The 10,859-nt window shown below is 44.1% G+C and overlaps 1 long non-coding RNA gene across 1 annotated transcript; it reads right to left on the bottom strand.

Moving 5' to 3' along the window:
• Positions 1–7,219: 7,219 nt before the first annotated feature.
• On the bottom strand, positions 7,220–9,296 carry LOC134474663 (uncharacterized). Its single transcript, XR_010045528.1, has 2 exons — positions 8,816–9,296; positions 7,220–8,204 (listed from the first exon to the last, which is right to left on the bottom strand). It is a non-coding gene; the product is annotated as an uncharacterized LOC134474663 (long non-coding RNA).
• Between the last annotated feature and the right edge of the window lie 1,563 nt (positions 9,297–10,859).

A 10,859-nucleotide genomic window follows, 5' to 3' on the forward strand; every position in this document is an offset into this window, starting at 1 on the left:
AAGGTGTAAATAACCTCAAAATACTGTATATATGCACATATATAAATCACGTAGAATTTTAATATCACAAAATTTCTGCTATGTGATGATTAATATTCATGGTCAACTTGATGGGCTTGAGAGCTGTCCAAGAGAATAGTAAAGTGTACTTCTGGGCTCATCTGTATGGGTCGTAGGAGGGATGATGCTAGGTACACCATCTGGTCTCTGACCCCTTCCTCCCTGGCACTGTGCCTCCACTCTGCTTCCTGGCCACCATGAACTGTGCAGCTTTGCTCCATCACACCCTCCTGCTGTGGTGTCCCTGCCTTGGAACCAGGCAGGACTGACTCCCCTGAAACCATAAGCCAGATTAAAGTTCTCCTCTTCTCATCTGTGGGTCTTGGATTCTGTGTCCTACTAATGGGAAAGCTTGACCAAGACAATTGTGTTTATATTTACATATGTGCTTCAACCTACACAGCTTTTATAGAATTTACCATAATTTCACCCTTACTTTCTGGTCAGATGTTGGAATTGTTTTCAATTTTTTTACCCTTTTAAACGAGATATTCAAAAATATGCTGTTAAATGTATTCTTTTCTGATTTAGAGATTTTGTGACTAATGGAAGTGTATTATTCTAAAATGTAAATATTTACTTATTTTTATAATTCCATTTATATAAATACCCAGAACATGCAAAACCTTAGAAAGCATGGTAGTGGTCTGTGGCTGAGTGTGGGCAATGGAGAATGACAGTTTAACAAACCTAGGTTACCACTGGGGATGTTGGAAGTGTTCTTTAACAGGCATGGTGAGGATCTCACAGCCCTGAGTGCATGAAATGCCACTGAGCTGTGTGCTCCAGGACAGATGCTGAATTTTAGATTGACTTTTACCTTAATAAAGAAAGAACCACAGATGAGGAGTCTCCCTACCCCTGACTACAGACCTGTAGAGTGGGAGCCCCCTGAGGACAGAACTGGTCATGGAAACATTTCCCAAATTCTTCTTCTTCTCCCTCCTCTGCCCACAATGAAGGGATCAGAGATATGTTACTGAGTGTAGGTGAAAAAACAAGTGTGCACCGTCAGGACACTGAAGGCTTCAACTGAAAATTTTGTCCTTTGAGTGATATATGGGATGTGTGTTATGATCAGTTTCCGGGAGCACACTACTCATCAAAAAGTCAACAGAGAGTCACAGAAATGTCCCTGAATCCACTCATCTCTTCTGTCCTCTTTATCATATCCTATCTATTTTCTAAAATATGTTAAAACCAGGCAAGGCTGACTCCACTGAAACCATAAGCTAGATTAAACATCTCCTCTTCCAAGTTGTGGGTCTTGGATTCTGTGTTCTACTAATGGGAAACCTTGACCAAGACAATTGTTTTTATGTTTACATAGGTGCTTCAACTACACAGCTTTTATAGAATTTACCATAATTTCACACTAACTTTCAGGTCAGATGTGGGAATTGTTTTTAAATTTTTATGCATTTGAATAATGAGCTGTGTACAAACATACTGTTAAATATATTCTTCATGATTTAGAACTCTTGTGACTAATAAAATTAAATTTTTTCAAATGTAAATATTTACTTATTTTTATGTTTCCATTGGTATAAATATCCAGAAGAGGCAAATCCTTAGGAAGCACAATAGTGGTTCATGGCTGAGTGTGCAGAATGAAGAATGACAGTTTTACAAACCTAGGTTACCACCTGGGATGGTGAAGGTATCCTTTACCAGGCATGGTGAGGGTCTCACAGCTCTGAGTGCATGAAGTTCCTCTGAGCTGTTTGCTCCAGGACAGATGCTGAATTTTAGATTGAATTTGCCTTAATAAAGAAAGAAGAGCAGAGGAGGAGTGGCCCTAACCCCACTACAGACTTGTAGAGTGGGAGCCTCCTGAGGACGTCACTGGTCATGGAAATCTTTTGCAAATGCTTCTTCTGCTCCCTCTGCTTAGAATGAAGCCATTAGAGACATGTTACAGAGTATAGGTGAAGAATCTGATGTGCACAGTTAGCAGACAGGAAGTTTTAACTGTAAGTTCTGTCTTTTGAGAGATATATGGGATTTGTGTTATGATCAGGACCCGGGAGAGTATTACTCCTCAAAATGTGAACAGGGTGTCAAAAAATTGTCCCTGAATTCACTCATCTCTTCTGTCCAATTTATCATCTCCTATCTACTATTGAAAATATGTTAAAATATGCACAACACCAAATCCACTAATTTTGTCAGTGAGTTAAGAACGTTTACCTTGTGCAATTTTCAGCACCCTCATGCTCCAAAACTCTGTTTCTGAACAGAAACTGTGAACCCTCCCAAAAATAGCATCATTTCGGTACCTTCAACTCCTAGAAATACCATTATATTGTCTGTTTCCATGAAATGGACTCTTCTGGGCCATCACATATTTGGAATCATATAACATCTCCTTTTCCCTTTTTTTCCCCCTTAACATAATATTGCAGGATATATACATAGCACGTTTTGTTCATCCACCATTTGGGTTTTTTTCCCTATGTTTTGGCTCTTAGATATAATCCTATTGTGAACATGGGAATGCATATATCTGCTTGAGCTCCTGATTTCTTTTAAGCTGTATAACACATTTAGAGTTGTTGAATTGTAGAACAATTCTATAGAATTTTGAGAGGACGGCTATGTTGTTCCCTACATCAGTCAGTTCATTTTACAACCCCATCAACAGGACATGTGGTTTGGGTTTCTCACTGAGATCCTCTGGGGCAGGGAGCAGTCACAGAATCTAATCAACCTGCTGTCCCTGACCCATGGTCTAAGGAGCCTCAGGCTACACTCCACCTGATGGGTTTGTGTGACACATGAGGCAGTAGGAACACAGAGGGCCTGGATCCAAGCCACACCTAATTTAGGGTCAGCTCTGCAGTGATGTGAACTCTTTAGAGACTGTCCCCTTCTACACCATGGAAACCAGTAACCTAGTGACCCACACCTTGCAGCTCCCCACTCCCCAATGAAGCCCAGATGGCCCCAAAAGCTAACCCTTTTGCACAATGAGTGTGTGGATGCTCCACTTTCTGTGTTTTAGGAGAAAGAGGTAGATGAATCAGCTGTTGCTACTACAGGTTCAGCAGAACTCTGATTGGCTGTGTCCCAAACTTAGTTTCTGACTCTCACAGTTTCCAGTGAACTGATGTTCAGGCTGGGATCTGTCTTGCTTGAACTGAGGAATCAGACCCTGGTTGAATGCCCTGTCCATGCCTGGGACCCCAGTGAGTGCCAGAGGCCAGACAGGAGACCGGGGCATGGAATCCTCACCCTTCATGTCTCCTGGATCAGTTAGAGGAAACCTTTTAGAGAACAAGGGCCCATACTGCAAGCCAAAACCCACTTATTTTTTGCACTGCCTACACTGCAACTAGATCTGAATACTGAACTGAAGTTTTAGTTTAGAAAAAACTGCTCATCCATTGACCTATTTTGCTTGAGAGAAAAACACAATCACAAAGCTTTCAATGATACAACCTTTTATTGAAAAGTGAAGGTTTGCATTTGGTATGCTTTCACACAATTAGTGTTATCTTGGCTGTTGCATGCACACTGATAGTTTGTCAAAGGTTGGCTCATACTGCATTCGTTTCAGAGCAACACATGCAATACTCAAGTCATCTGTTGGTCTGTTTCATGTATCAGATTTAATATTATTCAAAGCTGAAAACAGTGGCCCCAAAACATAAGATGATCCAGAGTAACAAATGCAATCCCCAGTGTTTTCATTGACTTAATGGTTTTTTTGTCTTTTTGAGACAGATTCTCACTATACAGTTCAAGATGGCAATCAACCTGTGAGGAGAAGAGACCAGCCAGGAGAAGGAACAAATGAAGGTGAGAAACACGGAACCATGAGAAGAAAGACATCTACAACTACATGAAGCAGGTCATAATGTAATGGCTTTGTGAATGAGTCAGTGTGTAAATCTCGCAAACATAAAGATAAATGAAAAAGTCAGACCCTCAAAAAACACAAACAGTAAGAGTACATATATGGATATAAATGAACATGCATATGTATAACTGATAAAAACAGGACAAATTAATCTCTGGATAGGATTTATCTTGGGGGAGGAGAGGAGAAGCATCCAGAAAAGAGCATAAAAGGTGAATGTTCATTTCATTTATAAAAATTCATTGAATTCAACATTTTCCTTTATTATTCCTTGTTACCAAAGCTGCACTTTCCTTGCTGCCTTCCTACAAAACTTGTCAAAGTTGACTCGCTGCTCCGCCGCCACCTCCTGGCCATTCTGTGAACTACAATGCTGGACTAGAAAGGGCTCCTGGTGCAGTTGGGCTGAGTGAGAAGGATGCTGGTTAATACTTTTTGCAGAAGACAAAGCCAGCCAACCAACCAAGCCCTGTCACTGTGCAAACATCACTTTAGGGAACTTCTGCACACAGCATCTCTCTGACCCAAACCCACATGTGTACACAAATGGAGTGGGACAAGTCATCAACCTAATCACCTTCCTCTGGTTGCCATCTCTCCTATATACCCTAGATCTCACCTACGACTGTAGTTTAGAGTCATCAATACGATAAGATGTCTTTCCCACATGCCATATCATATAAAACCCTACACCCTTGATAAAAGAAATGTATTTTATATACCGTGAGGTTAGCAATAATTAATTTCAATGCCATATAAAAACTTTGTGTACATTTACTTAGATTTTACACTTTAGGCAAAATTTAGATTTTTTAAACGGACATCTGTAGAAATCTAATAAATTTAGGATAGAGCATTAACGAATATATATATATATATATATATATATATATATATATATAGTTATTAACCAATACAAATATATCTTATTTTTGCAATAACAAAATGCTTATTTAATAAATTCCAGTAGATGTCGATGAAACGTTAGGTACCATGACCAACTTTAAAGAGATGTTGAAACATGTTTTACCGCTATTTTACCTTTAGATGTACACTGTGTGACTGAGAGCACTTGTTATTTTTGTATGCTCTAAACATATGCAGTCTTAACTCTGTACCTAAGATTCTCCTGATCTCAACAAAAATTGTCCTGGCATGGGGACAGAACAACCAACCATGGAAGCAGTAGGCAGCTGCTCCCAGTTCTTTTCTTGACTTAGTTCTTTCAGGAAGTTGCCACAGTCTTCTGTGCCACCACTTTGGGCCCTGTTTGTGTTGTCAAAAGTTTCTCACAATATGGGGACCATCCTGAGAGAGGCAGATGCAACTGTGAGGGGTTCAACAGTGGAGGACAGAGAACTCCACACGCACCTAGGAAAATTAGGGATGTACAGCTGCAGGCCAGGGTCAGGTCAGGGATCTGACAACAGTAAGAGTGAGTAGCAGATGGAAGGGAGTTGTTTCCTGACCCAGCCTAATGGGATGATTTCAGAGGGCAGGCCAGGCTGGATAGGTGTAAGCTGCATGATGGTGTAGGATGAGGAGCCAATTGGATGTTAAGGATGATCACACATCAGGGATGGAGGCTTGTGGCCAACTGCCTTAGCAGGACACTTGCTAAAACTGGACAATGCAGATATGAACACAGAAGCCAAAAATGAATTGAGAGTGAGAAATATGAAATAAATATAGGTGAAAAATTAAAACAACACTGAGATTCCACCTCACCCTGAGAATGTCTATGTCAGGAAATCAAGCAACAAGAAATGCTAGAGGTGTTGTGGGCAAAAAGGAAGCTTCTCCACTGCTGGTGGGGGCATAGACTGGTGCATCCACTGTGGAAATCAGTGTGGAGATTCCTCAAAAACTAGGATTGCTGGTCCCATTTCACCCAGATATGGATAACAGATTAATTTAAACTAGATTAACTTCTGGTCACCCCAAGGACTTTGTGCTATACTAGGCCATATGAGTGTTTGTTCTGGAGGAAGTTTTACAAATGCGTTGTGTTTAAGGTAAAGAATGCAGAACCCGGAGTCTCAGTGGAATGCTGCTGGGACAGCACAATTTGGTTTGTTAAGATGTGTCCAGAGGACTGGTAAATGTGAAGGCCAGGTATAGCCAGAGATGGTTCCTGGGACATCCCAGATTCAGGATACAAATGTATCCAAAGTTACAATGTCTTTTTTTCCTTCCAAGAAACTCCCTGAAAAAAAATCCACTGTCTTCAAGATAAAATAAGGCCTTAAACTGGGCCTTCTTTTGCTTTTTACCTAGAAAATGGGCCATTGCCTGTTGCCTGTAACTTTAACCCCTGCCTTCTATAGATTCACAAATTCCACAGATTTCCATCCCCCATAGCACAGAAGCTGCCCAGCCCTAGACCACAATAGACCTCATTCTCTGAACGCCTGCACTCTGTTCAGACTGCCTGCATCTTTGAATCTGCTTACTAAATTTACCTGAGCCTCTCATAGGGATACATAGCAATTCTCCTCCATGACAAGCCTGGAACCTCTGCACCAGGCACTGGATGAGTGGAGGTCCCCATCTCCTCTTTGTGGAGACTTCTCAGACAGTGGCAGGTGACCAGAGGATCCTGACTAAGGTTTGGGCAAGGAGAGAATAGTTGTCAGACACGAATGCAAGTGACACATGTCACTACCTACTAGACGCCTTAAGAGTCAGGGCTGCGAATGACAATAAAACAAAATCAGGAAAGCTAAGACTTTCTGAGGTAAGTCAGGAAATGGCTACAGGACAGTATGCAAACCCGCTGAAGGTGAAACTGAAGGATGTTCCCTAGACTTAGAGAACAAATGAACATCTTCACCTCCTCCTCCAACACCTCTCACCCAGGAACATCCTTGTTCACTAACAGTCAGATGCGCATGTGACTCAGGAGTCTGTGTAATCATGGAGCTGTCTCTGAAAATAACTCTGGGAACCCTCTACAACAAACTTCATTGCATTTGTTTTATGGGGCTGCCTTGAGGGGTTGCACCTGAATTTCAACATGGTTTTCCATGTACCATTTCTTTAGACATCTATTTTTTGTAGTTGATATTGAATAATTAGTAAAAATTCTTTTTCCTCTGCTGTAAGAAGTGCAGTGTCCCAGGAGGTGAAGGAAGTGCAGGCAACATGAGTTGGACATCACTATTGGCCCCTGAGTGATGCACACATGAGAAACGCTTCTTGTTTGTGTGTGTGAGGCTTTGGGTTGTAATTGTCCCTCAGTGATCCTTATGTGTCGATGTCCGCTCCCGGCCGGCAGGAAAGACACACGACAAGGTCTGGCGGTGGTCAGGCTTTTCTTTATTCTCTCCTTATACAGTCTGCCCCGAAGCCTCTACCGGTCCGCTCTCCGCGGCTCCTTCCGTGCTTCAGTCTGCCCCGAAGCCTCTACCGGTCCGCTCCCCGCGGCTCCTTTTGTGCTTCAGTCTCTCTCTCTCTCGGGGGTGGAGGCACTGGCTATATATAGGATTAATAGCTAGGCAGACTACCCTGTGAGGCAGGAACTTAGTGGGGTGATAAGAAACAGGTGCCACACAGGCGGGCTCGATGAGAGGGGTAATCTAGCCCAGGCTTTTGTACTTTCCCACAGGCCTCGCAATCACCGCGTCTGATGACTTGACAGTGCCACGGCTCCCAACATCTCCCCCTATTTTATTTTAAATGATGGCTACGCGCATCGCAGCCCGTCCTGGATAGAGTGCAGAGGCCTATGCCCCGAACTGAGGCCCACCGTAGGCCCTTAGCGTAGACCCTGGTCGGCCGTCCCAGGGTCCACCAAGGCCCTGAGGCCCTCGTCCTTTTTTCTAGGGCCAGGAATGAACCGGACGGAACCTGGTTGCACATAGGCATGCACTCATTTCTCTCCACGAATCCCCTCGGAGAGAAATTTATCTAACAATCCAGCGGCTTTCGAGCGGAACGGGGTAGGGCCTGGCTTAGGTTGAGTCGTGCTGGGGAGGCACGCTCTTACCCGTCATTGACTCACCCACCCTGCTACATGTTGTTGTCTAGGGAGGAGAATGTGGGAAGCCTGTCACTTTTAAATGCGGTCGTAGGCCATGCGAGCGAGCCATGCGTATACAAGGGTAGCACATAGGGGAGCAAGCCATTCCAGGCCCCCAAAAAGGGATTGTCCTGCAGTTCTTTTAGGGCTCATCTTGTTGTTGGGTCTGCGGTTGGCCTCTGGTGGAACAGGCCTGATCTTCAGTCGAGGGACTTGTCGCGTCAACCTCTCTGGGACCCACATTGGCTCTCGTCCCGATTCCTGCGGAAAGACACAAACCGCGCCTCGGCTTCCTCTTTTGTATCTCTGCCCTCCTTGATGGACCCTTCTCGGGAGCTTCCTCACTGTGCCTGTTCAAACACCTCGCGTACTTCTACAAGTTCTTGAGAGCTCCCCCCGTAACTACCCTCACTCTTTAGGCACGTGTGTATCATTTCCCACAATGGACGAGCAGAGACTGAAGCTCTACCCTCCCGCTCTGCTAGGGAAAGGTCTCTGCCCAACTTTTCCCAGGAGGGCAGGTTTACATGCCCTGTAGGCAGAAACCAGGGAGCAAAGCTGTCAATCTCTGCAAGGAAATTTTCTAAAGTCTTACGCCCCACCTTGAGGTCCTTGGACTTTAGGAGTCTCTGAAGGACCAACACCAAGGCTGTGTATCTTTACTTGGCATGTTTCCCATTTTTAATATATCTTCTGTTATTTTTACTTCTATGTTTATGTTTTACACTCTTTTATTACCTTAAGTTCTGGTGTTATGTTTCATACTCACCGCGTGAGGCCCAAGAAACCTGCCACTTACGCGTGAGGTTGAGAGGAGTCTACAAACCCTGTAGGTGCGCGCCACCCAGGGCCCAGGCTTATCCTCTACTCACCTGTCCTGCAGCTGCAGCACTGTGTAGGAGAATGCAGTCCACCGCCGCGTCTCGGGGTTGATCAATCCCCGTACGGGCCACCAAATGTCGATGTCCGCTCCCGGCCGGCAGGAAAGACACACGACAAGGTCTGGCGGTGGTCAGGCTTTTCTTTATTCTCTCCTTATACAGTCTGCCCCGAAGCCTCTACCGGTCCGCTCTCCGCGGCTCCTTCCGTGCTTCAGTCTGCCCCGAAGCCTCTACCGGTCCGCTCCCCGCGGCTCCTTTTGTGCTTCAGTCTCTCTCTCTCTCGGGGGTGGAGGCACTGGCTATATATAGGATTAATAGCTAGGCAGACTACCCTGTGAGGCAGGAACTTAGTGGGGTGATAAGAAACAGGTGCCACACAGGCGGGCTCGATGAGAGGGGTAATCTAGCCCAGGCTTTTGTACTTTCCCACAGGCCTCGCAATCACCGCGTCTGATGACTTGACAGTGCCACGGCTCCCAACACTTATGGTACAGGTTTGTCGTCAGCTTGTGGCACCACTGGGAGGCCAGCTTGCAAGAATGTAAACATAACAACATATACAGAGGCTGAACGATAAAGACACAACTCTCCCTGCCTGCTGCCTGTTGCTGATGTACTGAGGTCTGCCTCCCTGTTGTCTTTGGGGACTTCACAAGCAATTTACCCCTTATCCTCCTCCTCTCTGATAGATATAAAGGCAAGGGAGTAAAATTCCCACCAGCAAGGAGGGGGTTCTGAGTAGGATACCCATGAGGGAGTCTTTATTTAGAAGTTGTTAATGGATTTAGAAAAGAGCTACCCTATGGAAGACTACCTACTTTTCAGGGTTCAATCTATGTAGTGTTGTGGGGAACCACTCAGACTGCTTCACAGTTCAGGGACATCTAAAGACAACTGAGGACATGACCCTGTTTGTCTGCACAGGCACACAGTGGGGTACAGTTATGTAACCATGACTTAGCACAGATGAACTCCCATGAACAGGTGAGAGTACTACACAAGAATGTAAACATGAGAGAACAACCTGTGTAAGAATTATACATCAAGAACAGTGGTTTTCTGCTCTGTTCCACTCTGCCTACCACTGTTGCTGATGTCTACAACATATACATTCTCTAATTTTGTGACCTCACCGAACAAAATCTTTGTTGAGTCCACAAAACAGGCCAACAAGTGTTCACACAGTGCCCATGCACAGCCCATGTACCCTTCAGCCAATGTCCTGCATGATCATGCTCTGGACAGGTCCCAAAAAACTGCAGGACAGTCAGCAGATGCTTGTGTAAGGTCCCTGGAAGGTCACAACTCAGCAGGCTCCATTTTGGACTTCCTGACTCCATTTGGGGCTGCTGCCCTTAATGCCTGGCAGAATCCTAATTCTTATTTCACTGATTCCTGTTACAGTGATGTAAACCTAAATTAATCACCCTGGAACCACATCTACAATAAAACATTGACAGGAAATGGGAGGCTAAAAAATGTACCAAAGATAGTTACCTCTCTACATAGAAAAAGAGCAAATATTTTTAAATTTTTTCCTTGTTTGTTGTACTTTTAGAAATATGTAAATATTACCATAATTACCAAAACAATGATTGAGAGACAAACAGAAAAAGAAAAATTAGAAGATTCAAGGATGAAACTTCAAAGCATGGTGACCTGATTTTGGCCTCTGCTGACTCCTACTGCAGGACAACCCATTGTCCTCTTATTTTTCCTTAGGGAAACAAGAGCCTTGTTCTTCATCCTTGATGGCCAGAGATGCAAGGCTGAAGAAGATGCTGCAAAACAGTTTCCTCTGGCCACCTCTAACTCATGAACACCATGGAAATGCTGTTTCTCACCTCCAGTCTCTATACTGCTGCTAACATAAGTGATCATTTGTAAGTGAGAAAACTAAGTGTGGAAAAGTGACCAGATCTGTTCAAGGTCATTTCTACAAATGGAGAATCAGCATGCAGACCCTGTTCCGGGTGTGTGGCAGCTACCTCTCTGCCATATGAAGGCACGGGATCTTTTTGCTATAGTACATGAC

The sequence above is a fragment of the Cavia porcellus genome, unplaced genomic scaffold (genome assembly GCF_034190915.1).
Source record: "Cavia porcellus strain 051 isolate PalLab524CR breed Dunkin Hartley unplaced genomic scaffold, mCavPor4.1 scaffold_34, whole genome shotgun sequence".
Lineage (NCBI taxonomy): Eukaryota > Metazoa > Chordata > Mammalia > Rodentia > Caviidae > Cavia > Cavia porcellus.